The 27,929-nt window shown below is 49.0% G+C and overlaps 1 long non-coding RNA gene across 1 annotated transcript in view; it reads right to left on the bottom strand.

The window, feature by feature from the left end:
* Positions 1-14,979: 14,979 nt before the first annotated feature.
* Positions 14,980-27,929, bottom strand: part of LOC144239225 (uncharacterized) — a 55,114-nt gene continuing 42,164 nt past the window's right edge. The window contains exon 4 of the long non-coding RNA XR_013337344.1: positions 14,980-15,131. This is a non-coding gene — a long non-coding RNA (uncharacterized LOC144239225). The remainder of the gene's footprint in view (positions 15,132-27,929) is intronic.

The raw sequence follows: 27,929 nt of genomic DNA, 5'->3' as shown, positions 1-27,929 counted from the left end.
AACATATCTGGACACTTCTGATCAGCCACTTAGAAGACATAAGGAGCTAAGCAACTCTGGACATGATAACTTTGAACGTGTTCTGGAAAACTAAGGAATACGAGGACGTCGGGTGGTTGCCTCTGATGTTGCTGGACAAAGTGGTGAGAGAAGAATGAGCTCAGAGATTCCAGTTCCCAGCTCAAGGGCCACAGAAACGACCTGGGAGCTTCTAGGGGGGCTGCAAGGCAGCAAGAGTGACAAAGTTGCTCTCCCCACAATGACTTTAGCCTTCCCACTAAATGGGGAGATTAACCCTGCATCGCCTGAAGAAATGGTGATGACTTCCCTGCACATTAGTAGATTCCGGACGAGACCACGCCCATTCTCCTCTGGACCCATCCCCACCACCTCTTCTCTTCTATACCTATAACTAGGCTCATAGCCCAATTGGCCCCTAATGGTGAGGTTCAGAGTGTAACCCATGACGAGGTTGGTTATACTCTACAAGACTGCGTGAGTTTTCTCATTCCTAGAAGCTGAATGTTATACATGTGTGGGAATGGCTAGTAAGGGATAATGGTGGAAGATATAAAGTTGGGTCAGGCTGAATTTATTGATATGGGTCCACAAAGCAGACCTTCTGCATTTAATGTTGTAGCTCAGAGAGTTAGAAAGGGCTCTAACAGTGTTGTTGGTTGGTGGCTGAAACATAGACCAAAAGATGAACCACTGTGAGCAAATCGGAAGTGCCCCAAATCTTGGATTCAGAAGCATAGGAGATCAGGATATTAGAGTATATTTGTCATTTAAGACCTGCTCAGCTACCACGGGAAGGCCCAGAAGATATACCCTTTAACAATATTTTGAGAACTGAGTTTGTTGGGGAGCCCTAGCATCCTTGGAGAGCTTTGTGATTACTCTTCTATGAAGGCTGGGCCTTATGACAGGAGCTACAACCATCCCCAATGGAAAACCTAAATGCAGTGAGACTAATTGGATCTTGAGGTGACAGCGGCCAAACAGCAGCACCCAGTCACTCAAGGCAAGGTGGGTGTGGTGATATCACGGACGGCAGAGTCAGGGCATTGATCGGAATAATCCGAGTCACACAGACCTCTGGGGTTGGCTAGTTAATCATGGTGCGCCTCAAAGTACGGTAGATAGGAAGCTTATTAAATTCTTATCTGATCTGTATAAGCAGGCAAGTTCCAGATCAAGGGAACAAAAGTCTAACTCAAACTGTAAAACAGAGACATAGTCCCTCAACTGAGTCCCAGACCCAACTGTCTACAGCTGCTCAAGTAAAGGGCGAGGCTGGGCTCTCTCTTGAGGGGGGACCCAGCACCAAACATCTACAGTGTGAGTCTTTCTTCCAGCCTTCCCCCAAGGGACCTAGAGCCTTTTACCCCAGTCACTGTGCATGGGGAAAAGGAAACAATCAGACATTCTGAGAATGACTGGACACTGGCTCCGAAATGACATTGATTCAGGAGAACAAAATATCGCTGTGGCCCTCCAGGTCAGTGAAGGGCCTTGGAGGTCAGGTGAGCAACGGACTTTCAGCTCAGGTCTGTCCCACAGTGGGTCCACTGGGTCCCCACACCCATCCTGCGGCTTGTCCCCAGCTTCAGAATGCACTAGTAGGATGGATCTACCTGGCAGGTGGTGGCATCCTCACAGTGGTTGTCTGGCCAGCGGAGATAGGACTGTTACCTGGGAAACGTCACCTGGGGTAGGTCACTTTGTCTCCCTGAGCTTCAGTTTTCCATCCGCACAGTCATGAACTGGACCGGTTGATCCTCTGAAACACATTTCACTGTTATACTCATTCTCCATCCATTCCAGTAGGCTGAAACCTGGCAAGTCAATGCATGGGCTTGACAGCTATGGCTGAATCCTAAAAATTGATGGCGAATAACATCTGGCCCAATCTTCAGAAGTTTCTAGAGACACCTCCCCCCTTCTGTACCAAGGAGGAAAGGAGGGCCTGGATTCAGTGCTCTCCACCCACCAAACCATTGTGGTCAATCTTTAGGATGGATTTGCCATAAATTAAGAAAGAGAGGGGACAATGTTCAGATATTAATGGAATCCGGAATTAGCCACTGGAATATTTTGTCGGGTGATATGATATAAGGTGAGGGCTTCTGAAAGGGAAGGGTTGTTTAGAGAAGACTGATTCCCTTAGAGACGCTTGATCCATCCCTCTATCTAGCTACCCTGGGTCATGGAAGAAAAGATGGTCTACTCAACGAACATTTAGTGAGCACCTACTGTGTCCCCAGTACTGTCTTTATGACACCAAACATCGTGGCCAAGAAAATCATTCTGCAAGAGAAGACAAAGCCCACAGACCCAACTTTGCCACTTATGAGGTGGGTGAATATGGGGCAAATTTTTTTAACGCTCTCCAACCCTGTTAGTAGATCTGTAACATGGGGATGATGACTTTGTCTCCCTCATAGGGGCGAGATAAGGTATAGGGAAGGCAGTGCTTACAGAGCGATGAGCACTGCAGAAAACTCTCTGTAACTGGTCGTTCCTATTACCCGTTACCAGGGACCAGGCAGGATGTTCTACGCTTTGCTTCTGCTATTGCATGGTGCTTCCTTACGTCATCTCAAGGCCATCTGACCCAGCTCCGCTGCTTGACAGATGGAAGAAAGGTCTTGCTCAAGGTCATACCACGCATGATATTTGGCCATAAAAATTAATGGATGCCAAACTCAGGTAGGCCCTTGGGGCCACCTATAAATCTTTTTTTATTTGCTGTACTATAGATTATCTCATTTGCTCCGCGTAGCAAACCCGAGTGGTAGGTGTTACTATTGTTGCCTTCCCGCAGATAAGGAAATGTGCAGAGAAGGCATTGGAAGGTGGCCTCGCCCTCACCTCCAGCTTTCTGCATCCTCTCCAAGGTCCCGCTGCAGGTGATATTTTCATTGTGTGGCCTGGGAAGCCAAGCCTCGGAGAGATTAAGCAAATTTCCTCAAGTTTTGGGGAGAATACAAGGCAGAGATGGGATTCAAAGCATGGTTCGAATTCCCAAACCTGTGGTCTTGCCCCTTAACGATGTATCAGGGGGACTAAGAGCTCCCGTTCTGGAAACAGATGCGGCCTTGTCCTCACCGATTGAAAATGACAACCGCTGGCACCATGCGGCCATCCCGCGCCCCACCTCCGTTCCCTGCCAGCCGGCTCTGCAGTTATTTTCCTCCGAAACATGTGTCACCTTCCTGCAGCCTGCATGTGGCATTATTTATTTTGTGTATTGTCTTGGCTAGAATGTCAGCTTTGTGAATGCAGATTTCCCCCTCGCTCACCAGCCCTGTTTTATTCCTGCCTATGTCCCCACTCCGGGAACGTGCCTGGCCCAAGATAGACATACCCATAATAATTCCGTCTGTGAGTCATCTCTGCTCTCCCACTTACAGCTGCCAACTTGCTCTGGTAAGTTACTTACTCTCTCTGCACTTGGGTTTCCTCAATAACAAAATGGAGAAAAATGGTGATGCCTCCCTCCACCCCAACTTGGATGAAGAAGGGTTAACACATACAAAGGGCTTAAAACAGGGTCAGGAACACAGTAGGTGCTCAAAAATTATTTCGTATTAAGTAATACAATGCATGTCGATACTGTAGTGACACCAATTATCCCTTAATGATTGTCTACCATGTCAATATTTGTTTGGCACCTATTATCTAATTGACACGTGGGACAACCATCATCCTCACTTTGGAAATGAGGAAATAGAGGCANGCGAAAGTCAGACGCTTAACCGACTAAGCCACCCAGGCGCCCCTGCCATCATGTTCTTAATCAGCGTCCAGAGCAGGCATCCTCATGGTACCCAACAAAGACAACCTCTTCAGCTTTCCTTCTATGGAAAGGAAGTTCCCATTCATTAAACTCAAAAGCTTTACAGAATCAGCGTTGGTTTGCAAAATGCCTCGTTGACATTGTCCCTTAATCAATGCCAGTCTTAATGTAAAGCGACATTAATAGGACCATTGTATCTGGAGGTCCTGGGCAATGCAATGCCCAGGACAATCTATTTGTAGCCAAAGTATTTAAAAGTTTTCCTACAACCACCTTACCCTCTCCCCTCACCCCCTAAAAAAATATCAGTTTATAGTAGATACTGTTGCAAAATCAGATTTATCACCCAAGGGATTAAGAAAAACGAAGGACCAATTTAATGACAAGATTTAGTTCTTTATTTATCTTCTAGCATGTAAATTATAGATTGTCATAAATTTTTCATTCTTTGGGTGCCCACTACCTAATTCCCGCAGAAAAAAAAAGCAGAAGCCTGAATTACAAAGAGCAAGTGTCTCCTCTCTGGGCACAGGAGACATCTCCTCTGCCTTCTGACGGACGATAATCTGTCAAAATGAAAAATTAATGGCCGCTCCCTTAATTCATCATTGCCTGCCTCTGTTCTATTAGTGCCTCCCCCTTCTTCCTCCCTCTGCCTCCCACTCTCCCCTCCGCCTCCACCCACCCCCATGGCGTGACTCCATTCACCAGCAATGGATTGCAGGCAGAGAACCGGTCTGGTGGTGGGAACAGAAAAGAGCAAATCAAATCCATTGACCTCTGGCCCCACGGAACATCTGTGAAGTGGGAAAGGAAGAACTCTGCTTTACTCATTAAGTACAGTAGGGCTCCGTGGCCTAACAGCAGATACAGCATGTGGGCACCACCGAAGGCATCTTGGATGCTCTCCTCTGCGGTAAGACCTGGTGTGGGCACTGGTGATGGGGGTGGTGGGTTTAAGTTGCCGCGTGTCTCCGTATTATCAGATTCCCTGCCCAAATGATGAGTCTGGAATGTGGTAGGGGAATGTATAAGCCATTAGTCTCAATGTTCCTGTTTTACAAATGAGAAGACGGAGCTTTCAAGAGGAGATGGGGGTTTGCTAAAGGTCACGTGACCAATGAGATCGCACCACTCCAAAGTATGGGTGTCCGAGCCAGCCGGGCCATCGAGTCCCCCAGTCTTCCTTTCCATCGCTCTAGACAGTCATCTCCCTTCTCTGATTCCCTTCAAGACTCACTTGTCCAAACTTCCACTCAATTTTCCCCGAGTCTCCGTAGAAATTGCATCTCATTGTCATAACTTCACTGTAATAACCATTGACTCCACTTTGTGGGTGCTGCTGGGTTTGGTTGCAGGTCTGCTCACTCTGAAGTTAGACTTGCCTGTATGGTGTGCTCGGCCAGTGAAACATGAGCGGAATGGATCATTCTCCTTTCCCACTGTGGAGGCAACCATTTGTGTTTGGTGGAGGCAGGCCACCATCAGTCTGGATCCTTGAAGGCTACACCGAGGACACCGTGGCTGACGCTGTCACTGTATGTGACACGAGTCAGAGGCAGGTTTGTTGTGTGAAGCCACGGAGATCCTGGGCCATTGTCCCCCCTACCCCAACCCCCTCAGCCGCTAAATTTCACTTATTCTGACTCAGATTCATTGATAAAACGGAGGTCAGCAGGCTCTTCCTTCCCCGGCTTCCTGCAGATATATTTACATCATCATCTCATTTCCTGCAGGCTCAGTAAATGGGGTATCTCTTCTGTGAGACATACCATCTTCTCCAATGGAATTAGGCTTCTCCCCTCCAGTGCTTCCCTCTGTGATGCTCAGTGACATCTCCTTTGTGAGATCCCGTGTATTTGCCACGCCAGACCTTGGCGGTGAGTCTGACACTGCCAATTTCATCTGCTCCTGGAAATACCACGAGCCTTGGCATCCATGACTTCTCCTGCTCTTGAGTTTGTGCACGCCTCTGGCCAGTTCCCTCCTGTCTCCTTGGATACGTTTTGCTTTCAGCCTCTGTGTGTGTTTCTCCATGTTCTAGTCCTTGTGTGTTTTTCTTACTCCACATTTCATCCTTCTCCTGGCGTTGACTCTTAATGACTCCTAGATCTCACCTCTAGCCTGTGTGCTTTTCCTAAAGCCCTAGACACGCATCGCCAACTAGCTACTGGGCACCTCGAGCTGATGTCTGTTTATTTGTCGGCCTCAGCATGCCCGAAATTCATCGTATTCTCCCAGAATTTAGTTTTCCTTTTTTCCCCTCCACCTCCTAGTTGGTAACATCATCACTAGTATCTAACCCCTCCCCTGTTACAGAATCTCAATATATTTCTCTTACATTCTCTTCTTCCCCAGAGGATGAAGGGGACACAGGGGTCAAACATGGACCCCAGTTGTCCAGCAGAGCAAGCTGCTTTTATTTCCTTTTTGAAAGGTAAGAAACGAGTTATTTATCAAGGGAAGAGAAACTTCACCAAGAAAGGTGTGTGTGTGTGTGTGTGTGTGTGTGTGTGTGTGTGTGTGTGTGTTTAGCTGTTGCTTTCTGAGGTTGCGAACTTGACTACGTGGATTTGGGGAAATCCCTGTACTCTGCCAGGCCTGTGAGACCATGACCTGAGCCGATATCAAGAATCAGACCTTAACCCACTAAGCCACCCAGATGACCCTCGTGTATAGGTTTTCATAAGGAAGAGAGAATGTGGGGAGCTGAGAGACCAGACAAGGGGACAGAGAAACACTGAGGGAGATGGCGGGGTTTGATGTGACTGCCGCCCGTCATTCCCATACCTCTGAACACTGCATTTTCTTTCCCTCTAACACCCCTATCTTTTTACCTGCCTTTCATTTTCATTCTACAAAACCTCAGGCAGCTGGCCGAGAGGCAGTGTAACACTCAAGGCTTTGGAGATACACGTGATCTGGATTTACATCCTGGTCCTACCACATATGAGCTGTGTGACTTTAGGAAAGTTACTGTACCTTTCTGAGCCTCAGGGTCATTCATAACAGCTATTTGGCTCAACATAAGTTCCAGTCTCCATCATCTGGGGCATCAGCGGTCCTCTACAACATGCTTCCACTTCATCATTTAGGGCTGTTCACCCTCTCAGGCAGCCTGGGTACCACCCTCGCACCCGCCCCCGGTTTTATCTGTCCCTGTGACTCTCCTTTATGAACCGTGCCCCAGTAGCACCGCCCTTCCTTTACACCTCTAAAGACAGCACGGGAACATGGAATCAGAGAAAGAGCAGAGAATGAGGAATGCGAGGGTAGCCTACCTGTGTGACACTGGGCAGATCATGGGTCCCAGCTGACCCCGTACTGAACTTGTTCAGGGGGACAGGTGACAAGTCTAAACTAAAAGTGAGTAATACCCTTTCTTCAGGTTCTTCTAAGTATTAAGGGAAATAAGATGCATGTTTTGGGCTTCATTCATCTGTGGGCACCAGGCAAACTCATGCTGAAGCAAACTCTGACGTCTTGGCTGTGGGCAGACCAACCATCCCCGAGTAAGTTCACGAATCCTCATGGTATCCACGTGTGTGCTCAAATCCGATTTGTTTTTCCTCTGTGCCGGCCCAGGCAGAGTGGGGCGCAACGGTCCGTGGTCTCAGGCATTGCTTTCTACTGTCGTGTTTTCGGAGGAGATGCAGCTCTGTCACTCCTTCAAGAGGCTGAGCCCGGAAACACCACTTCTGTGTCCAAAGGCCCGAGTCATAACTCTTGAAAGGTGAGAGCATCCTTCGATGCTCCTTTTGTGCCTTGTTCAGTTAGACGGCTGCACAGCTTGGTTGCTTGAGCCCCGCGTGTCACAAGGCTGGATGATAAAACGTTTCCAGACTCTTCCAGGAATCCGTCCATCGCTTTGGTCCCAAGAGCTCACTGAGGTGCCACACAGAGCCTGGGGCTCAGGTGTGGTGGCATGAGAGCCCAGATACAGCCAGTGTTGGTGGTTTGGAAGTGCCCGCCTTGCTCTACCAACGACCTTGAAGACAGGACGCTGGGCATCAGGACCTGCCTCTGTGCTGTTCTTTCTCCTCTCCATCTATCTTACCAGTGCATCTTCCCCTCTCACTTGGATAAAACAACATCAACTCGGCTGGCTCGGTTCCTCCATAAATTGCCGTTTGCACAAGTGTCTGTTCACTTTGCATTACTGGAATATTCAGGGGGAATTAATGATACTGTGGAGTGGCGACTATGAAGATTTATGTGAGGATCCAGGGAGGTTTGCTTTCTTCCTTTCTATTTTTTCCTCCCCTTAAAGTAATAATAAAGATTACAAAAGAGAAATAAGCAGGGAAAGTTAATTTGAAATGAATCTTTAATCAGATTTCATCTGTTGGAAGCAAACGTCTCCTTTGTCTGAGCGCGGCTGCTGAGGCGGAGCTCGCAGACACCATTTTGTAGATGTATCTGCAAAGTCAAAGCCATTCTGACAGAAATCAAATGAGAAATAATTTCTCCCTGAAGGAATTCTGTTGTAGCTTAATGACGGCTCGAGTGTTCCTGTTGAAATGGCATAATGGGGGTTTTTAATTATGATTCATACTGTCCGGTTTAACGGCAAGACTTTTACTTATTTATTTTTTTCCCTGAGCCTTGGAAGCTCATTTGTTGAGTACGCACTGCCAAATGGAGCATTTGCCCCAAGGTGAAGGAGGGAATTAACTACTCAAAGCTGACCCGTGCCCAAATCTCCCCTTAATGGAAGAGGAGAGGGGGGCTGACCTGGCCGATGGGACTCCGTAGGGTCAAGCTGGAGCTGGGAGTTTATTCCTCAAGACCACTGGAGGGGCACTAATTAGAAGAACAAGCTGAACTAATGGAATAAGAGATCTGAGATCAAGAATCCGGAAATGAATCGGAAGCAGCCGTAAGGACCATGGTTTGCACCAGCCACCTGGCCATTCAAACAGTTAGGAATGCACCGGTGGTGGTAGCTCTGTGCGACACTGGCCGCGTCATGTAACGGCCCGGACCCACAGTCTCTGATGCCTCAGACGGACAGAGAAACTGGGCATCACAGAAAGACACGCAGGCCCGAGTCGGAATCCGTTCCCTGCCTCTTGCCCCCAGGCAGTGTCACTCGCGCTCTCTGCGCTCCACCATAACGTGGAGAAACCACGGCTGCCGCAAACACTATGAATCATGCAGTGTGCTCATGTCCAGCTAGGACGTGTGTATAGCGCCCAAGCCTAGCTCTGTCCCCCATTTCCTGCTACTCAGAAAGCGGACATCACGTTAGGATCTCTTGGCTTTGAATGGCCGGACAGCTATGTGATGACTTTCCTTTGTATCTTGCCTGCCTTATCAATTGTATTCAAGTATTATTCTTTTTTTTCACATTTACTTATTTTTTGAGACAGAGCGCGACAGAGCATGAGCTGGGGAGGGGCAGAGAGAGAGAAGGAGACACAGAATCCGAAGCAGGCTCCAGGCTCTGTGCTGACAGCTCAGAGCCCAACATGGGGCTCGAACCCATGAACCGTGAGATCATGATCTGAGCCGAAGCTGGAGGCTCAAGCGGCTGAGCCACTGGGTGCCCCGGGATCCAAGCATTTTGATGTGTGTCTGTCGTTTTGGGGGCAGTGGCTCACACCTCTTTTGCAAGTGTCTGACTTTAGTGATAGTTTGGATGCCTGGAGCATCAGGAATTTATATCTCTGATCTAAACAGAAGCAACTTCTCCGAAATTCTTGAAAAAGACACAGAGCTGGTCCCAAGTCACTTCTCCCCACCCTCTAGAGCAGCCTGGTTGTACTCATGCATTTCAGAACCAATGAAATATAATCTCTGAGTTACGCTGTAGCAGTGATAGAACCCTGGCTATCTTAAATGATGCTGCTTTCCTATTTTCTCCCCGTTTCCTCTTTTCAAGTAACAATCTGCTGGGACAGGGACATATGCAGGCACACAGCTGGGGCTCTGTTGTGCTGGTCTGAGTTTCCGGAACATGGGCTATCTCATCTCATCTATTTAACGGTTATCCGAAGTCTCCTTCTCCCAAGTTGCTGTGCCTGGAACCCTTTAGAATTAAAGATTTTGTTCACAGGGGTGCCTGGGTGGTTCAGTCCGTTAAGCGTCCAGCTTTGGCTCAGGTCATGATAATCGGGGCTCATGGGTTCAAGCCCCACATCGGGCGCTGTGCTGACAGCTCGGAGCCTGAAGCCTGCTTCAGATTCTCTGTCTCCCTCTCCCTCTGCCTCTCCTCTGCTTGTACTCTGTCTCTCAACAATAAATAAATGTTAAGGAAAAAAGACTTTGCTCACAAACCTGCAATACAGGCAGTGCAAGTATTGCTGCGTGACCATCAGTTCCATTCATTTTCTGGCTGTGTGGCTTTGGGTGACTCAGTTTACTTCTACAAGTCCTACTTTCCTCATCTGTATAATGGAGAACAGAGTCCTTGTTTCTTCCACCTCACCAGGTTTCTGGGAGAGTTCTATGAGCTAGTGAAACCCAATTAAACATTTTACAGTTCAATAACTATATGAGAGATGATTGGGTATAATTAAAATACAATCGATGGTACTGAGTTAATGAAGTTGCCCTCTCATAGGACCAAAGACTTCCCTGTGGAACAACTTAAAATTATAAACTTACTCTGTATGATAATTTAATCTATACCTTCTTTTTAAATATATATACCTTGAGGACTGGGCCTGTGTATGTTTGGGGGCCTCACACATGGTGCTGTACTAAATGGAGGTTGGGTGAGTGTGATGGTTAATTTATATGTCACCTTGACTGGGCCACAAGGTGCCCAGACATTTGGTCAAACATTATTCTGGATGTGTCTTTGAGGGTGTTTCTGGAGGAGAGTAACATGTGACTTAATAGACCAAGTGGAGTGTATTGTCCCGCCCCTGTATGGGTGGGCCTTGCTCAATCAGTTGAAGGCTTGTCTAGTATAGAAGTTGAATAAGAAAGAATTCTCTCTCTCTCTGCTTGACTATCTTCAAGCTGGGACATTGGTCTTCTACTTTTGGACTCAGACTTAAGAGGTCTTTCGGCTCTCTTGCAGATCTTCTTAACCTCCATAATTGGGTTAGCCAATTCCTTATAGTAAATTTCTTTCTGCATGGCTTTCTCTTTATAGTATCCATACCTTTACATATATGTTCTATATAGTGATATTTATATTATATATAGTGATATTTACTATAATGAATATATACACATTATATGTACATATTTATATATCCATATCTTTACATATATTATATATAGTGATATTTACTATAATGAATCTATATGAATATACATACATAAATATAGTCTGTTTTCTCTTTCTCTGTGTGTATATACCTCCTATGTTTCTCTGGAGAAACAATACTCACCTAGATGAACACAGTGAGTATTGGTGGCTTCTACTAGCATGACAGGCATGGTGATGGTAAGAAATAGACTCTAGGTGTATGTGAAGGTAGAGCCCATAGGATTTCCTGGCATACTGAGTACAGGATGTAAAAGACAAAGAGGCACCAATGAAGATTCTAAGGCTTTTGTCCCTAACAACCAAGAAGTTTGGGTTTTGTTCACCAGATGGGGACATCTGTAGAGGAAACAGGTTTTGGAAGCAAGATTAAACATTTAGTTCTGAGCTTAATGCTAAGCATGTAATTACAGAATTGGCTGTAGGAGTCCTACAGGTCTATAGAAACCATCTAACCTAAGAGTTTCAATAAATGGCCATCTAGTTCCTGCTTAAATATCACCAGTGATGAGGAGCTCACTACCTTGTGAAGAAGTTTGTTTCATCGTTTAGGCAGCTCTAGGTGCTATGGCATTGGAATCTTATACTCCATAAGAAGTCTGGCTGCCAGCTGTCCACATGTTTGAAGTTGCTGATGATGCATCACTGAGTTATCTCTTTTCCATGAGAAACACACGCAGCTCCTCTGGCCATTCCTCACATGGTCTGAGTATCAGTCACTCACACTGTAGTGTGGAAGTCACTTCTCTCAGGGGATTTGCGCTGAGACCTGGCTTGGTAGAGCATGCACATCTGATCCAGGGACAGCCGAGCATGGTTAGGAATATGACCACAGGTCAACTGACCCTGAGAGATGAGATGATGGAAGAATATATGTGGCCCATGGCAATTGGGGAGGCTAGAATTTAGGGTCAAATGTGGGGAGACCGGAGGACAATCACGGTGGGAGTCTGGTCTGTCTTGCATGGGGCGTTGTATGCAGTGCTTGCAGAATGGCTGAGTGGGCAAACGGGTGTATTTATGGGTAAGAAGCAGATCATGCACTGCCTTCCAAGCTCAAAGAGCCTTTCCTTTTTTCTCTTTGTACAGATTTTATTTTTAAGTAATCTCCACCCCCAAAATGGGGCTCGAACTCACAACCTCGAGATCAAGAGTCACATGTTCTCTGACTGAGCCAGCCGGGCCGCCTTGTGCACAGGGAGGCCTCCAGCCACAGCTCACTTCCTCTTTTTGTAAGTTCTCATTGCATTGTATATGTTCCCTTAGAAGCAATTTCCATAGTTGCAACCTTACAATTCATCATTTGATTCTTTGCTTTCCTTTCCCTTTAACCATGGGCTCCATGAGGCCGAGGCCATCCTTGGTTTTGCTCTCCAGTGCGTCTCCACTATGTGCATAGAGGCTGGAATGTAGGAAGCACTAAAAAATATCTATTAAATGAACCAATGGTCCAATCCTTTAACCAATCCTTAAATATTAAGGATTAATTTTTAGTGATCATTGAAGCTTGGATCTTGTTTTAAAAAAATTAAAAAAAAAATTTTTTTTTAATGTTGTATTTATTTCTAGAAGAAAGAGAGAGACAGCGTGAGCAGGGGAGGGTCAGAGAGAGAGGGAGTCACAGACTGAAACAGGCTCCAGGCTCTGAGCTGGCAGTCAGCACAGAGCCCGACGCGGGGCTCAAACCCACGAACCGCGGGATCATGACCTAAGCAAAAGTCGGACGCTTAACCGACTAAGCCACCCAGGCGCCCCTAAAAAAATTTTTTTTAATGTTTATTTTTTGAGAGAGAGAGAGAGCACGCTCGCGAGTGAGCAGGGGAGGGGTAGAGAAAGAGGGAGACACAGAATCCGAAGGAGGCTCCAGGCTCTGAGCTGTCAGCACAGAGCCCAATATGGGCCTCGAACTCACAGAGTTCATGACCTGAGCTGAAGTCAGACGCTCAACCAACTGAGCCCCCCAGACGCCCCTACTGTTCATTTGAGCCACCCAGGTGCCCCTACTGTTTACTTTTCTATGTGACCTTGGCAAGTTTCCTCATCTCTGAGCCTCAGTTTTCTCACCTGTACTACAAAAAGGGCTGGAAGAGAAGATCTAACAGGGACCTTCCTGCGTTAGCAGCCAATGAATGATTCAACCACTCCACACGTTTTAATTTTGGCTGCACTACAGCTGGGTGGCTGATGGACTCACAGAGTGACCTGCGAGGAAGTCCTTCAAAGTTGTGTGAACTCCACTTGGTTTCCGGAAAGCCATGATAAAGAGATATCAACAGAGAGGTCTGAGCCTTGGGGGACAGCCGTGCTACAACAGAGAGATCAATTGTCTGGCTGTTGCTGTGGATGGCCAAGAAAAAAATAGGTGTCAGCAGAGATGCAGGATTCTGTGTGAGAGGACAGGCTGCGTATCTTTGTAATCAGCCAGGAAGAAGTGCCGTGGAGCTGATCTTGGGGTAGGGGGTAGGGAAGAGAGTAATCAGAGCCTGGCATCTGACGCAGAGGCTGCCTGAGTCAGAGCCCTGGGCAGGAAGACACAGTCATCGAGCCTCGCCTCAGTTGGTGCTGGGGCTCTGGGTGATCCTGGCTCACTCAGTTCTCCTAAGAGCCTGGAGGAGACAGAATTATCCTTGTGGACGGAGAAACTGAAATATAAGGAGGTTAAGATATTTGCCAATAGGCTAAGCTGGTGTAACAAAGAGATCCCCGCATTCAGAATCCAGAATTAGTTAAGTTCTTAAATTAAAGAACAAGGAAGTTTACTTCTCTGCTGGTGGAGCCCAGGGTGACTATTCTAGGCAAGTGGGTAGCTCTACTCCGTGGGGTCGTTCGTGGTCTCAAGCTCTTTACTTATCAGTGACTGTGCCATTCCCTGAGGCCATAATGTCGTTCCCAGGAAGCAGGGAAGTACGTACAGGAAGGTCACTCATGCAGAGTTTTATGGACCTGGATGGAAGATGTGTGAGTGCGGGTGTGCAAGCACACACATGCACACACTTCTCCTTGTGTTCTTTTTGCGAAGACCTTCCTCTTATTTTCAGGGAAGGCTGAGTGTGTAGCAGGTGAGTCCCAGGCTGGCCAGATGCATCTCTGATACAATTCTACTGCTATTGCAGATCTGGGTGGACCCCTTGCAGCCGTCACTGAATCCATGCCCCGCACAAAGGAAGTGGGGGTGCCAGGGCTCCACAGACAGACCGAGAGGCCAAAGCCATGAGCTTCCTTCCCTCAGCTCTCCCTTCGCGGTTGAGTGTCTCCACCCGCTGTCCCCACAGCCCACCGAGGACTCTGCAAACATGCCTGCGTCAGAGCCTCCCCGGGACACCCCCTCATCCTCTTACACTTTCCCCAGCCGTTGGGTGACCAGCCTCTTCCTCCCCCATGGTCCCAGGTCACATGCCACCTCCCAGAGCCGGGGCGGCTCCAGACACAGGCTTACCACAGAATTTTCCACCCCAGCCACGTAGGACCCCTCAGTTGAGACCAGGGGACCACCTGAGATGGTCTTCTGGTTCGATTTCCTCCCTGGGCTCGGGGAGGCCCTGGAGAGGAGGGAGAGAGCGAATATTGTTACAGAAGAAAAGGAAAAGCAAGGGGCCGCTGGCTGCGAGCAGCTCTACCGCCATCGATTGGGTAATTGGGAGCCCTCGGGTGTGAATCCTCATTAAGGCCAAGGGGTATGAATCATTTTCTAATGACACCTCTTCGATCCCAGCGGCTCAGCATGCAAGCTGCCCACACGCTTGGGCTGCTAGTCGGGAGAGCCAGTGGGGGCCGCAGCCGGGCCGCCTGCCATATGTTGTTTCTCACAATTAGCAGGTGCTGGGTTGTGGGCTGGGCACCCGGAGGGCAAGGTGGCTGCCAGGGACATTCTCCAGAGCTGTACCCAGAGCGTGGCAAGAGAAAGAAGGTGATGGCTGGGGGTGGCGGGCATAATGTGGAGGTCAGGAGGGAGACATCCATCTGTAGATAGTTTTATTTCAATAGTTTTACTGTATTTGTGACTCACGACTGTGAATTGATGGGATTGTCGTTTCCGGAACAGTAGTCGTTCTGGTTGGTCTACAGATGAAGATATTTGGGACAGATGTTTTGGCGTCTCTAATCACCCTGTGAAAAGAATTGTAAACATATTGGCCCTTTTCTGAGGAATCACTCATTAATGGTATGGGTGATGTAATTCCCCCCCCCGCCCCCAGTTTTTGTTTACAGATTGTTCTTTTGATGAAAAAGTTGCAAACAGTGAAATAAGGCATATCTTAAATGTGCATTAGGCGGATTTTTAAAAATGCTTTATTTATTTTTGCGGAAGAGAGAGAGAATGTGAGCAGGGGAGGGGCAGAGAGAGAGGGAGAGGGAGAGTCCCAGGCAGGCTCCACACTGTCAATGCGGAGCTGATGCGGGGCCAGAACTCACGAACTGCGAGACCATCACCTCAGCTGAAACCAAGAGTCGGACGCTTAACTGACCGAACCACTAGGTACCCCCACGTCACGTTTTAAAGGCCGATCCATGCTGTTCCCTGTGGTAGTCCATGCTGTTCCCTGTGGTAGCAGGTTATTCGTTTTCTTACCAGCCGCAGTGTGCTTGCATATTCTTCTGCGGATAAACACCCGGCCTCTCTCTAGTTATCAGCCATTATGAATAGAGCTATTGCTGCAGACATTTTCCGCACAAGTCCTTTTGTGAATGTATGTTTTCCTGGGTACATATTTTGGGATGGACCTAAGGCAAGTAGGTGTTTACTTTTATAAGAAACAGCAAGACTTCTTCCCCTCAGAGGAGATTTATGAGTGATATATTTCCAAAGCAACATACAGGAGTTCCAGTTGCTCCACAATTTCCCTGGGATTTGGTGTTGTCAGAGTGTTTTGTTTGAGATTTAGCTGTGCTGGTGGGGGGTTGGGGGGTGACACTGCATTTTAATACTCATTTCCCTGATGACTTTGATGTTGAGCACTTTTCCTATGCTTGTTGGCCGTGTGGATACAAGAAGTGGTTTTTAAAATCACTAGACCTTTTTGTTTGTTTTTTCATTGAGCTTGGAACTTCGCTGGCTCTACTAAATGTTTGTTGAACCCAGATGAGTGGAAACTAGCTCCACGGGCTTTTCTCAAAGGCTTTGTGCTGATGCAAAAGGACTTTGTGGCAGGAGGTCATGGAGAGGGCGTGACCCCGGCTGATAAGAGCTGGAATGCTCTCTCCGCCCACGGTTCCCAGTTCCCAGGGCGGAGCCATTGCTAGGAAACAGCCTGCACAGTGAGGTGCGGTGGAGACGGTGGTGGAGGAGCCCGGTTAGGACCTCTCTACACACGGTTAGGATTCGAGCAGCAGGTGCAGAGATCCCGGCTCATGCAGCGCCCATGACAAGCGTCGCTAGTAAGTCCCCTTGCTTGGACTCTGCCACCTGCCGCTCTGGAGTGGCCTGCCTCCCTCTTAGCTCTCCCCCCCGCCGTCCTTCCCCCGAGCGGCCGGGCCGGTCTGCGAACCAACAGCTGTCGGGACTCTAGAGGTGGCAAATATTTCCAGAGGTCCGACTGCACTGTGCGGGCACCCCTACTTTATAGATTAGGAACCCGAGGCTCAGAAACGTGCAGTGATCGGCCCGAGATCACACTGCGCCCTGGCTGCCCAGAGGGCCATCCCCAAGGGCTCAGACGCTCAGTCCAGGCTGCTTCTACCACCCTGCCTCGCGTGGCTCTGCGAACTAATGCTGTGCAAAGGCGCTGATGAATGGCGAACGTGGGAGTCCCTCTTGTTTTCTGGATTTGTTTGTCTGGAAGGGAATGGGTTTCGCGATGTGGGGGATCTCCATCCAAGGCCAGGGTGGGGTGAGGAGGGGGATGTTCCCCAAATCTCTACGGACCAAATCCAGGTTGGGGCATGGGGACTTTCATGCTGGTTTGGTTGTGAGTGGTGGCATTTGCCGTTGACTCAGGGCCTAAGATCTAGTAATTCATTCTTTTGTCTGTTCAGTGTAGTTTTTGCACACTGCCGTGTACCGGGGGCACGCTGGGCACTGGTGGTGGGGATGACAAAGAGAAAGAAAGGGGCCTGATGTCATGAAGCGTCCCTTTAGGGAGGAGCAAGTGGGTGGAACGTGCCGGAAGCTGCTGCCTGGAGCCTTGGGAGATGCCGGCCCCTCCCCCATCGCAGGGACATTGGATGAGAAAGTAGCAGTTAGGGCCGCCCTTTCCTGAGCCGACAGCTCCCAGGAGGAGGAGGGGAGAAGGTGACATCTCACGGGCATCTGGGTCACACCTGCTCAGTTGTAATGACATCCACTGGCAGTTCGTTGTTTGTGAGTGTCTGACTTCCTCACCGGGTCTTCCATTGCCTTCCCCTCAGGGTACCAGGCCTCGAGGATTCCATGGTGGAGAAAACACACTTGGTCCTGTCCCCCACCTCCACCCTCCAGAGCAGCTTGTGACCTTCGGGAGACCATCTATGCACCATCACAGCTGTGAGATAAGCCATAAGGATGCATGGCAGGCGTGTCCTCAGGAGTGTCAGGGAAGGCTTCCTGGAGGAGGAAGGAACTGAGCTCAGAAGAAAATGACATCTTCTCGTGCATCTGCAGAGTGAAGAGAGGAGAGAATATTCCAGGTGGAGGGAATAGCCTGTGCTTCTGTGGCCCGAGGGCTCCTGGTGCCTTCAAAGACTTGATGGAGATCCCAGGTCACTCTTCTCTGTCCCCGGAGTGGGTCAGAGCCAGGGCACACCTGGCTCTTAGCAGGCACCTAATGTTCATCAGACTGAATGGAGCCCAACTCTTCTCTTCCCTCCTGATGGGAAAAACGAGAGCATCAGGCAGTATGTGACAGATGAAGTGGCCCGTCTTGGTGAGTCCATCGAAACTTCTCTCATATAATTTGTACTAAGGGAAAATACTGACGGGTGTCATTTCTTGGCACCAGCTCTGGGCTGAAGACCACGACCAGTATTTTTACCATATATCTCAACCCCTGACGGCACTGCATCCGAGAGCACTGTGCTTCCCTGTCTTGCACATCAGGGAGCTGAGATGCAAAGTGGGGAGTGGTGTGCCCGGTGCCATAGGACTGGGTATGGGCAGTGCCAGGATTCCAGTCTATGTGTCTTCCAAGCCCAAGCCCCCTTCCTCCTGCCCCTCACTGCCTGAGCCTGGGGGTGGGGCGTGGTTCCAGTTAATCTGTTCAAGTTAAATGTGGTTCAGATTGCTTGCTAATGAAAGCCGTCCAGCCAGGATCTCAGCAAGATCCTTTATGGAGTAACTGACAGCCAGAGATTGCCAATACAAAGCAATTAATATGGAGTAATGATGAGTGATAAGAGATGAAGATCTAAAATGAACTCTTCAATGACAATATCATTTTCTTGTCTGCTTCCGTTATGCACACTGACAGGAAGAGAGTTGACATGATAATTTTATAAAACTCTCTGACACTTCCTGTTAACTCCCCTCCATTAGCTTAGTATGATAATTGGCAGAAACAGACACGCGGGAGTAGAAACGCGCTCCTGGAGGAAGAGAGGGGCTTCAGAGGGGGACAGGGTAACCTGTGTCTCCTAGGGCTCTGAGCGCCAGGGCAGCGTCTGAACGGTGCGCTCAAAACTGTGTTTCCCGTGGCAAATCTACGAACTTGGGGAATGTGGACACTACCGTCTCAAAAGCAGAGGGTGGGGTGGAAATGGGCTTTCTAACTCCCAGCCTTTACATTCTCGCTCCTAGCTGATACACCTGCCTCCTCCCCTCCGCTCACCTGAATTTTACCCATCCTTTGAAGCCCAGCCAGGGTTGCCTCACCACATTCTCAACATTTCCTGACTTTGAACATATACTTGGAGGTGGACTGAGTTCATGGACAAACCCTAGTGTGAGAGCAGGGATCTGTGGTTTCTAATTTCCTGGCAAGTCCTCTGGCTCAAACTCCTTTGTTTGTTTATTAAAAACGTTTATTTATTTACTTTTTGAAAGAGAGAGAGAGAGAGAGAGAAAATGGACGAGTGGGGGAAGGACAGAGAGAAGGGGAGAGAGAGAATTCCAAGCATGCTCCATGCTGTTAGCACAGAGCTGGATGTGGGGCTTGAACTCCTGAACCGTGAGATCATGATCTGAGCCGGAATCAGGAGTCAGACGCTCAGACTGAGTCAGACTGAGCCACCCGGGCGCCCCTCAAACTCCTTTGTTTCATGTTGGGAAGTCTGAGCCTAGAGAGGCCGGGGCTTCCAGTGACTGAAACTGAAGTTTGTCGTCACTGGAATAGTTTCTTAAGACTTGATTTTTAAAAGCTTGGCCTCAGGTCTCCGTGTTGCAAGTGGAAACGCCAGTGCCAGGGATTGAATTGTGTCCTCAAGTTCGTATGTTGTGGCCCCAACCTTGGTGGCTCAGAATGTGCCTCTATTTAGAGACAGGGTCTTTACTGAGGCGGTTCCATAAAAACAGGGCCATATGAGGTGAGCGCTAATCCAGTATGACAGGTGTCCTTAGAAAAAGAGGAAATTTAGACCGAGACACACACGAAGGGAAGACCTGGGGAGAAAATGGCCACGTATATGCCAAGGAGGGCGGGCCTGGTACAGACCCTCCTTCACCACCCTCAGAAGGAGCCAACCTTGCCCAGACCTTGATCTCAGACTTCCAGCTTCCAGATGAGTGAGGAAATCAACTTCTGAGGTTTAAGGCACTCAGCCTGTGGGTTTTGATCATAGCTGCTCTTTTTTTTTTTTTTTTAATATTTTTATTTATTTCTAGGAGAGAGAGAGAGAGAGACAGCGTGAGCAGGGGAGGGTCAGAGAGAGAGGGAGACACAGACTGAAACAGGCTCCAGGCTCTGAGCTGGCAGTCAGCACAGAGCCCGACGCGGGGCTCGAACCCACGAACCGCGAGATCATGACCCAAGCGAAAGTCGGACGCTTAACGGACTAAGCCACCCAGGCGCCCCATGATCACAGCTACTCTTGCAAAAGCTTATGATCAGCCAAGTAAGTAGTAATAACAGCTAACATGAATACCAGTACTTGTACCACTATTAGTAGCATTCTCTCTTCTTGAGGGCCCACTCTGTTATACATGTTAGCTCATTTATTAGAAGTCGCTTCTCTTGATGGCAGCCCAGGTTTCTCTGGTCCTTGAGGTAGATCCTTACAGTGGCCCCCACCACAGTAGATGAATGTCAAGAGGCAGATTGGCAGATTAGGTGAGTCATGAGGTAAAGGCTGAGCCTCAACCTCTGTGTGGGGGAGAAGATAGGACGAGAGGATTGTTTCAGTCAAGTGGCTTGATATTTGAAGAGACTGGATCCTAGCTCATAACACCATGATTGCATTTCTGTCAAGCTCTGGGGCAGGTGGGTGAGAGAGATGGTCTTCCTGTGTTTCCCCAGAGCTCAGAACATCTCCAAGAACTGGAAGCCCCTCCACGTATGACTGGATAGTGGCTTCCTTCAGGCACTCATTCATTCATTCATTGAAATAAACTTATTTATTTTTTGAAATGCTTCTTCATTTTTGAGAGAGACAGAGCACAAATGGGAGAGGGGCAGAGAGAGAGAGGGAGACACAGAATCTGAAGCAGGCTCTAGGCTCAGAGCTGTCAACATAGAGCCTGAGGCGGGGCTTGAACACACAAACTGTGAGATCATGACCAGAGCTGAAGTTAGACGCTCAACCGGCTGAGCCCCCCAGATGCCCGGAAATAAACACTTAGAACAAACATTGTGGTGTAGTGGAAAGAACATGTCTTTGGATTAAAATCTTGGCTTTGCCATGTGCTAGCAACATCACCTTGGTTAACCACTAAACCTCTCTGAGCCTCGGATGGGGTTGAATTAAGGTACCCAGCTCCCATTACTGCTCTCTGACCTGGGGTCTTAAGGTAGCACAAAGTAGGCAGAGACCTAGGTGACTTAAGCAAGTTGAGAAGATCTTATTGATGTGATGATCCATTTGGTGGAAAAAGATGTATCATTAACAAGGAGTGCATGCCCACCATATTGTATATAAATTAAGTTCCCTTCCATGCTGCTGGATCGCCGGCAAGCGCTGGAGGTTCTCGAAGGGAGAGCAGGACCTTGCTGACACCTTGATTTCAGACTTCTGGGCTCCACAATGTACACGAGTACATTTCTGTTGTTTTAAGCACAAGAGTTTGGCAGCTGAAGGGAACCAACATGTTTCCTTGGGCAAGTTTTTTCGGAGACCTCATGTTACACTGGGGGCTTGACTTTTGCTCACCTTTTGGGCTTGGGGATGGGTCTCTTCCTTATCTGCCTCACTCAAAGATGTCCTGCCACTGAGATCTGCAAACTATCTAGAGGAGAAGTTTGCAGCGGGCCACCGGTTCCTGGGGCTGGATCACAGTCACCATACCTGAGCGAGACTTTCCCAGGGCTGCTTTGCAACGGGGTGTTTGGGATGCATAAGCGATGTCCTCCAACCAGAGAGCTGCCGTAAGGGAAAGCCAGCCCAGCGCTTCCTTGTTTTTTTTTTTAAATTGACTGACCTTGAAGCAGAGGAAATTTACGCTAAGCCTTCGTCTCAAAAGCTCACAAAGATCGTCTTTTAGCGTCTGTCTTGGTGTGTGTGTGTGTGTGTGTGTGTGTGTGTGTGTGTGGTTGTGCCTCATTTCCAGAGCCTTTCCAGTCTCCAGCGGTCTTGATTCCAGATCATTTGTGGGACAAGGCAAGGTTGTACCTTGTCTCTAGTCTTATTTATTAGCACATTACGACCACTAATCACAATTAAAAATAACGATGCCATCAAGATTATTCAAATCAGAGACAACCAATTTCAACTACCATTACTTGTAGATGGAATTATGGGTCTTGCTCTGTCTCCTGCACTTTTAAAGGACTCCGTTCTTTCTGCGATTCTGCCATCCCCCATCAGACTCTTGAATTACACCGGGAATTAACTTAATACGTAAAGTCACTTCCAAATGAACCCCGTTCTGCTACTTTTGCTCTGCCTGCCCTCAAGTCCCTGTATCTCCCTTGGTAGCCTTCAAATGTCAAGGCAGGGCATTCTGAGGCCAACATCTGGTATTGTTCTTGTAAACAACATTTTTTTTCCCCAGGTGGATGCTTTTCGGGGTGAGTCAGTGCTTTGCTTGGCTGGGTCATTTACATGGAAATGGCATTCTGCACTTGGCCCTTGGAATCTGTAGGATGTTTATTCTTAAAGCATTCAGGATTTTCTCATAACAGCAGACAATGACAGTTTCTGTCTCAGTCTGTCTGTCTCTCTGCTTGTCCGTCTCTCCTTCTAGGGTTCTGGGGGCGGGTAGTATCTCCAGGGGAGCTGACACCTGAGTGATGAGAAGGAAGCAGATTTTAAGGGACTTGGTGATCACATTCAAGGGAGAGGGAAGAGCGAGGGTGACGTCGGCGAGGTGGGACCACACTTGCTGTGTTTGGGTAGCAGAGAAGGCGGGCTGGTTGGGGTGTGCTAGAAGAAAGGGGCGGATCGCACAACACCGGCATTTTCAGACACAGGAAGAACTCTGGGTCCTGGCTCCTGGAATAGAAGGGCTGGAGAAAGCACTGTGTGAAACAGATGTGCAAACGTGGGTCACTCTTCTTGCTGAAGAGGCAACACGTGTCGGCACAGGGGAGGAACAGTGTCCCCTGGAAGAATGGGAACGTGTTCAGAGAAGGTCACTTTGGCTTCATGTTCTCACCCCCATCCGTCACTTAGCACATCTGTTGGTGACTTTAGTTCCAGTGCCTGGAGGTCCTGGTCGTCAGGCTGGGTTGTCACATTGGGTCTTTCTGTCCCCCATCTCCTGCAGCCTGTGACTATATTCTTCACACTGCCCCAAGAAGGAGGAGCTCAGGGGGTCAGGGCCTCCCTGTATCTTTTCTGCCATTGACAGGGGCAACACAGTCCACTCTGACTTGGTATTTCAGACCCACTGGGACGGGACCACATTCACCTTCATAACCTCTCAGCTCCCGTTACATGCGCCGTCCCCTCCCTTGGGTTCCCAGCCTCCTCTGACTCTGTTTCCTCAGCCTGGACTGTTCAGCCCCCACCTGCTCCTTTTCCTTCCTGTGAATTTTGATCTCATCTGCAGTGTTACATGGAACGGCCACAAGACTGAGAGCCAGAAAGCATGAGTTTGAATCTTGGCTCTGACACTAATAGTCTCTGAGTCTCAGTGTGCTCAACTAGAAACTGGGGGTCAGTGACACTGTATCCTTGAGGATGCCACTGGCTGCATGTAATGGAAGCCATACTTAGAAGTGGCTTGCACAAGGAGTCTTGGGCACAGTGGTTCTGGAGGTGGTTGATCCAGCCCAGTGTTGTTATCAAGTAGTCAGGGACCTCCCTGCCCACCTCTGTCTTTTAGTTCTGACATCTACAGATATTGGCTTTCTTTCTTAGGCTGGGTCCCACCATACTTTTTAAGTTAGATGCTGCCTGTCTAGGTATTATGTGCAGATGACAATACCAAGAGGCAGCAAAGACAATATCCACTCCTGGTGTCTTGGTGAATGAGTAAACCCTTCTCAGAAGCTCTGCAGCAGCAGATTTTCCATTTTAGTTCAATGGCCAGAGCTGAGTCATATGCACTGCTTGAGCCCACTGCCATTGGGTTAGAGAAACCAGAATTCACAACCTGGGCTCGGGAGGAGCCCAAATCTCTTAGTCAGGAGGATGGCTGTTGGAAAGGCAACCAAGTGTCAGGTGTAGGAAACTGCCCTGGAGGCCTGCTGTGGGTGTGCAATGAGGTGACATATTAGAGCCTGGTATGGCATTAGACTCATAATAGGAGCTCTCTAAATGGTAGGGGTCATTATTATGGTTAGTCTTAAGCATTTTCTTCTTGAAAGCTTCTCCAGTCCTATCTGGATGGAATGACTGAAGCCTCCTTTGGTATTCTCACTGAACACTGAGCACGTCTTTATGTTGGATGGGGAGTGAAGGCAATATCCAAGTTCAAGCCGTACACTGGCCTTCAACCTAATTTCCAAATTGTAGTGGAACTTGATTTTTACTTACTTGTTTCTTGAATGTATCAGTACTTGGCATGCAGTAGGTGCTCAATTAATGTAACCTGACCTGAATAGAACTGTGTTGAATTCAGAAAGGGGCCGCGGAGGAGAGGGAGGGAAGATATCCCTAGTAGAGGGAAGGATTGGCCTCAAAGTGATCACAACAGTGTCACATCCTCTAGCAGTGATTTCGCCACACCCAACAGCATTTCTTCGACTCCACTCTGACATTTCTGGTGTTATTGCTCCTACGAGTGCATGAGACATGGCTGCCGCTTGGTCGTGCCTTCTCTCACTCACCTTCCTTCCCTGCCTCACTTGCTGCTTTAAAAGGGTTTGCTTTAGGGCACCTAGAGGGCTCAGTTGGTTGAGCGTCTGACTTCGGCTCAGGTCATAATCTCATGGTTCCTGAGTTCGAGCCCCGCGTCGGGCTCTGTGTTGACAGCTCAGAGCCTGGAGCCTGTTTCAGATTCTGTGTCTCCGTTTCTCTCTGCCCCTGCTCATGCACCGTCTCTCTCAAAAATAAATAAACATTAAAAAAAAAGGTGACAAGTGATGAAACATCAGGAAGGGAAGGGAGGGTGGATGGGGCTTCTTAGCTACATCTCTGATCAGCCTCCACCTGGACATACCAGATTGGCCATGAGGATTCCAGGGACCTTTCTGGTGGCAGATACACGGGGAAGGAGCCACTATGATGTCACCATATTTTCTTCTGTCTTGTTTTGTCTTCTGTCACGTGCAGTAACCTTTCTGTACTTGACAGACTGGAACCCCTGTTCTCCTTCCAGAGGATCAAACTGAGGTCCAGGAAGCATTTTACTTTTTTATTTTGTTTTTTTTACATTCTGTGAATGGAATCAATACACACGGGAGGAATCCTTTCTCCAACCCTAGCTCCCGTCAGTGCGTGCATGAGCTGTAATGAGCATGCTCTGCTCTCTCCCCTCACCTCTGCACCTGCATGTGTGGACACCTCCACTTGGAACACATTTCCCAGCACCTTCCAGGGGTGCACATGTGCATGTGCACACACACCTCACTAATTTCACGTCATACTCTAAGTCTCTGCTCAGATGTCACTTGTCCTAGGAGGCCACCTATGACCCCTCTTGTATGATGAAGAATCCCACCCTTTGCTCTCAAAACCATCACCCCGTCGTTTACCCATGTTGTGGCAGATTCAGGACCCCGTTCTGTAATGGTCTTCTGCTCTCCCACAGGCTAAGCCCCTTACAGGCAGGGACTGGGTTTTATTCTTTGCCGTGTCTCCAGCACCTGGCAAGGAGAGCTGTGTTTAGCGGGAGCCCAATAAGCAATCGTTGAGCGAATGCACGACGTCGTCAGCCAGAGTAATGGATGTGGCTCTGAGGCAGGTCCTCGGAGAACACATCCTGGTGCTCATTTCCAAGACGGAGCCTCAGCACGAAGATGCCACCTCTCTCTGACTCTGTGCCCCCTCATTCTTCCGTTCCTGCCATCAAAAGGATTTTGAGCACCTGTTCTGTGGCAAGTGCCACGCTGGCTGCAGAACCACAGCAAATGAGACAGACTGGCTTCCGGCTTCACAGAACCTACTTCAGGACTTGGTTTCTGTTCACTACAGTATTGCTGGTGTCTGTCATGGTTTTTGGTGTTCACCAAATAAAGCAAAAAAGAAAGGGATTCGGGGCACATGCACCAGAATGGGTTTATGCAGGGAAAAGCAAATGGTCTTATTTCACTGCAGGAGAGGGCTTTCAAGGGAGAGATGAAGTAGGGCCAGAGACGCAGGTGTGGAGACAGCAGGGCCACTGTGGGGACTGTGTCTAGGCTCAGGTCTCATTTGTAGCATGATGACATCTCCGATGGTCACTGCAACCTTCTCACACATCCTTTTTGGCATCTGGAAAATGGGGCTGACGGCAGAATCAGGCACATCATGCGTGAGAGGCTTCAGTGCCCAGTCGACCCCAAGTTTCCAGCATGAAGACAGCCACTTATTAAATATTAACTTGTTATAATTATGAGTAGAGGATTAAATTATTTTAAATGTTTATTTATTTTTAGAGAGAGAGAGAGAGAGAGAGAGACAGAGCATGAGCAGGGGAGGGGCAGAGAGAGAGGGAGACACAGAATCCAAAACAGGCTCCAGGCTCTGAGCTGTCAGCACAGAGACCAACAGAGGGCTTGAACTCAGAGACTGTGAGATCATGACCTGAGACAAAGTTGGGCGCTTAAGTGACTGAGCCACCCAGGCGCCCCATGAGTAGAGGCTTAAAATGCTATGCCTGGGAACGGTGGAAAGTGGTGTGTGTGCGCATGCACTTGTGTGGGTGCACATGTGAGTTTGGTGCACACACGTGTGTGTTGTGCGAGTGTGTGTATTGTGAGCACATCTGTGTTTGGTGCGTGTGGGGTATATGTGCATGTATTTGCACATGTGCTTGTGATGTGTGTGCATATGCACATGTGTGGTGCATGTGTCTCTGTGTTGTGTATCACGTGTGTGTGCGTGCACACGAGCATGCGTGTGTGTTGTGTCACGTGCACACGTGTATGCATGTGTGTGGTGTGTGGGCATGCGTGAATGTGTACATATGTGTGTGCGTGTGCACGTGAGCACTCACAGGCAGTGGCGTTTGGGGCTGAGACTGGACAGTCATCTCTCATGTTTTCCATGCTGAGGGCTTGGCTGGCTTCAGTCAGGAGCCACAGAGGGTTACATTAGGGGGAATGGCCGGGTTACATCCATCCACGCGAGAGAGCAGGAGTGCCATCCCCTGCACGGTGACAAGAGGAATTCTTTGAGAAGAAGGAAGGAAAGAGGAGAGGGAAGGAGGAAAAGAGTCATAAAAAGCAGGGAGTGGATGGGGAAGAAGAAGAGTGGAGAAAAGGCAGGGAAAATGGCGGGAGCATCTACCTGTCTGGTGCCCAGGACTTGCCCCGGGTAGTAGTGAGGAGTCCCAGCGTGGGCGTCAGGGCTCCGGAGTGGGGAGGGGTTGTCACAGTGATTACGGGTCTCTGTGTCTGGAGCCCGGTTGGAGAGGGAACCATGCACTCGAGGCACCCTCCCCCGGACCAAAGAGTCAGGGGCCGTGGAAGAGCTCCCGCGGGTGCCCCTGGGGCTGCGGGCAGCCCTGTCAGTCACAGGGTCCGAATGCAAGAGCAGGCTGCCCCGGGGTGTGCTTTGCAGCCTCGAGACATCCGCCGATCTTGCAAAGGATGTCCCTGCAATGTCAAAGCCAGCCTGACCAGTCCAGCCCCCTTCCCTTCTGGTGGTAAAACTCAAGGATCTTTTTTCCCCAGCTTTAATTTATTTTTTTAAAGTAGCTCTATAAGCCTGTTAATAAAGGGAAAACTTGCTTCTTGCCCCCACTGTCTCTCAGCCTCCACTAGTCTCCTCTCGCCTGGGAAACTCACTGGGAACGATGCCGGCTCCTTTCTCCCTGCACATAAAAAGGTTTATAGATCTCCAGTTCCCTACAACTCAGCCCAAAGTAGCGCTCGCTTGACAGTCTTCAGAAATCAACGTCATTCCACCTTCTACCAAGCTGCCCGCCCGGGCAAGGTCAGGCTGCGCCGCAGGAAGGAGCGAAGTGTTTGAATCTCACTGGCCGGGGCCAGTTGGTTCTCCTTCAGAGGACAGACACCTGCGTCTTGGAGAGGGTGGCCTGGCGGCCTTTCACAGCGCCACAGGGAGCTCACACTTGTCAAGCAGGCCATTCCGGGCTGAGCCGCAGCCGGGGGGGCTCAGCTGTGAGAAAGGAGTCTGCGATGTTGGTACCCCCACCTCCTTTGTATTTCAGGGCAGGGTCAATGGAAGGATGGCCATTCTGTGTCCAGGCTCCCTGGCTGGCGATCATCCCCTGGGCTACAGGCCCCCCATGGACACGGCAAGAAGCCATGGGAGCGAGCATCCGCTCTGCAGTCTCCCTGTTGAGGAGGCGAG

Source organism: Crocuta crocuta, unplaced genomic scaffold, assembly GCF_008692635.1.
Source record: "Crocuta crocuta isolate KB4526 unplaced genomic scaffold, BGI_CrCroc_1.0 scaffold16, whole genome shotgun sequence".
NCBI classification, from domain to species: domain Eukaryota; kingdom Metazoa; phylum Chordata; class Mammalia; order Carnivora; family Hyaenidae; genus Crocuta; species Crocuta crocuta.
Note: the sequence above shows the minus strand (reverse complement) of the source record. Positions and strands in the feature narration are given on the sequence as shown.